The following is a 3,671-nucleotide window of genomic DNA, read 5'->3' on the forward strand; positions in this document are numbered from 1 at the left end:
GTGGGTGGGTAGGGGAACAGAGGTGGGGGGAGGGGTATGGGAATCTTTCGGGATAGCATTTGAAATGTAAATAAAGAAAATAATAATAAAAAAAAAAAAAAAAAGAAAAAAAGAAATCACATCTCTCCAGGTTGGACTAGAGGCAATGAAGAAGTGACCCGGAAAGTAGAAGATCCTCCAGACCATTGGCTCCCAGAATGTTTAGTGATGGTTTCTCCATACATCATCCAGACATGGAGAGACCAGGAGACCACCAAGTACAGGATTCATGAAGCCTCACAGGATGGCTAGCATTTGGCAGGCCAAACGTCACCTTGGTAAATCACAGTTCCCAATTTCACTGTCTAATTACCACTCTTTCCAGAAAAAGAAAAAAAAAAGCTGAAAAGACCCCAGGACAGAGAGTTCAGGGGGAGTGGACAGGAGTCTTAGAGATGTTATGCTGAGACCCAACAGTATGGCAGGAGATACAAGTGCACACTCTTATTTAGAAAGGACATCTGGATTCAATTTATAGAAAAAGAAGAACATACATCCATCAAAAGTTTCTTTCTGCAGCCTCACAGAAGGCCTTGCCTTAGGCACAGCAGACAAACGCCTGGTAGAATATGGTCTAGACAAGAAGCCCATTGGTTTCATCATGTCTCTGTGATAGGATGTGAGGGCACTGACATGCCTGCTTGTCAGAAAACACTCCCACACCAATGGGGCAGCTGCTGAGAATCCCTAGATGAATGGAAGGTGATTCTGAGAAGTCGGCTCCAATCTTGGGTTGGTGGGTAGCAAAGATATGATTAGAGTGTAGGCTGATAGATTTCCCCAGGAATACTGGGCACCATGCCTGGTTGTAGACCAGGGCCATGGAGGTCTGAGCTGTTCTCAGATGTGGTGAAACTGAACTCCAGGCTTCAGAACGTGAAGAGAGAGATCCAAGAGTGCAGCAGTGGGCACGACCGAGGCCCTGTCTAATGCGGCTGTGGGAGCTAGAGCCCAGAGGCGAGGCCAGCATCCGGGAAAGGATGAGAACAACAGAGCATGAGTACCAGGCTCACACAGGCAAGAGAAAAGTCCTGGACTGGAGGAAAACAAAATCACAGGAAGACCCAAAAAGCCGCAGGAGCAGAATGGCAACCGGGAATGTTGGAAGCTTGTCAAGAAAGTGAACATTGGTCCAGAGAAAGCAAGGGCCATTCTCTAGCACACTCTCCAGGACAGGAACAATTCTGGGTCAGAAGTTTTGACTGTGGGGTTGTAACCCCGTTCCTCTACTTGAGACCCTGTCTGTCTACTGAAGGTGGACTCTTCAAGTTCCTTCTCCCTGTGTTGGGCATTTTGGTTAAGGTCATCTCCAATGAGTCCTGAGAATCTCTCACCTGCCACAGGCTGGACTCAGTCAGTCCCTCAACCTGGGGGAGAAATCAGGGTCCCAATACTCAGTAGGCAAGGAGTTGGTGAGCAACAAACAGACACGAATACAAGAGAGTGAACCTGAATGTAATTTCTCAAAGCAAGCATCAGACTTATATTACAGAAGAAAACAAGGAAGTTAGGTGACACATCAGCCAAGGTACACTGAAGTTATCTGATGCATAATGACTCTTTACACAAAACAGAGAAATGCATGCATAAAAACTGGCAGGAACCAGGCAGTGTTTACAACTGTGACAAAGTCAACCCTGTCTAAGTTCAGCTTATACTTAGAAGCCAGGTGAGAGGGCTATACGCCCAGGTGCAATTCTAGTCTACTGTATAACCCACCACCAGAGGTCCCTTAGTAAATACCTAATTATGCTATTCCTCTGGGCCTAGTGAAAAACATGCACGTGTGTGTGTGTGTGTGGGGGGGGTTCTGCTCTACTAACCTTTTCATGAATAATATAATACTCTAGTTCCTCTTTAAAGCACAACCCACCTTCTTTCTACTATTATGTAATATAGTCTGCCATACATGACTGTAATGAAAATTCTAAGTTTACTTTGTTGAACTAGTAGCTGCCTGCAGCTACCCGAACTGAGTTCTTGAAAGGGAGGCTGGGGCTGCATGGGAGAAAATGGTGAGAGAAATAACAAGACCAAGACAAAGATACTGATCAAGGTCCAAAGTTTACTTAAGAGTCTGAGCTTATATAGGGGGTGATCCCATCCCCCATCACACCAGGATCTCCTTTCATCAGGATAGTGTCAGGAGGTTCAGCCTCTCAGCAGGTAGTGACATCTTGGAGGAAACCTCAGAGGTGGCAGAACAATAGACCTGTCTAGGTCTGTAGTCTCCACCCTAGGTGGCCTAGCTCACAGTGGCAGAACAGGTCTGAGCCAACCTGCTCAAGGCTGGGGGAGGCTACAAACTAGCCCCGAGATTTCTAGCTCGTATCCACTAAACTGCAATGCCTGGTTTCTTTCGCTATCTCTCTGGAGGCATTTCATCTGAATAGGTAACATTCTTACAAAATTCCAAGCCCAGGGTCAACTCAAGGACTGCCTAGGATATTGGGACACTGGTGAAAACCAGGAAGCAATGTTCAATCTAACTTAGCAATTTGTCAAATCATTCCTTGGGGGGGCACCTATAATAAACCAATACTGAAGGAAAGCATGCAAGACCCTCCACGCTATCGCAAGGACGAACATGGACCACTTCCATGTTCCGGGATGCCAAAGACTCCAGCAGACCAGTGTCTGTGAAACTTTTTGCCTCAGGACTGCGACCAAGCTTTTGGACTCACCTCTTGTGTCTCTGCTATTTTCTAGATGGTCCCCCCACCTCCCACCTCCCGAGGCTGCTTATTTTCATTCATTCTCTTGTCCTTCTGGGCTTCTTTCTTGTCCACCCCCCCATATCTGATCCTGTTCTCCTTTTCTCTTCTGTCTCTCTCCTCCCATGTTCCTCCCTCCCTCTGTCTTTTGTGATTATTTCCTTCCCCTTCTAAGTGGGATTGAAACCTTCTCAATTATTTCTTAAATAAAAAGCAGTGCAAACCTCAAATAAGGGAGAATATCATCCCTCAATGGTGCTAGAAGTGAGCTGCGCTTGGGTTCTGCAACATTCAGTGCCTGGCAGCAAATGAAACGCATGAAACTGTGAGACTTGGTGAGGGTGAAGACTTTGTGAGTGTAGCTTCTCTGACTCATTGATCCTTTGTCTCTTAAACCTCCTCACCTCTTCTTCCACAATGTTTCTGTGATGGCCGCCATCTGTTGCAATGAGAAGCTTCCTTGGTGAGGCGTGAAAACTACACTTCTCTGTAGGTATAAGGGCAAATGTCTATATACTATTGTTAGGGAACTCTGCTGGTTTAGTAAATCAATAGCTGTGATTCTCCTCCAATAACTAGGACTTCCCTAGCACTGAATAGTTAGCTAGGTTTCACTCTTGTTGAGTGAGTTTTAAATCCTATTAGAGAACTGTTGATTACGGCCAAGGCATGTGTGCCACTGCTGTACCCTTAGGGTTATTGTGCCATATTGGTCACTGACGTAGATCATATACTTCATAGCTGGCTAGGACTGTTGGTTTCATTTTTCCTTCAGAAGAATGCATGGAGCTTTCTGGTACCATAAAACTAGTCTTCAGGGAGGGGGAATTCAGGTCAATTCTAGCTCAGGGATCTCTGGACCCCGTGTCTGAAGTACATGGTGTCTTCAACAGTTGGGACTTGCCTTCCACTTCCAGG

This window comes from Mus pahari, chromosome 11, assembly GCF_900095145.1.
Source record: "Mus pahari chromosome 11, PAHARI_EIJ_v1.1, whole genome shotgun sequence".
NCBI classification, from domain to species: Eukaryota; Metazoa; Chordata; class Mammalia; order Rodentia; family Muridae; genus Mus; species Mus pahari.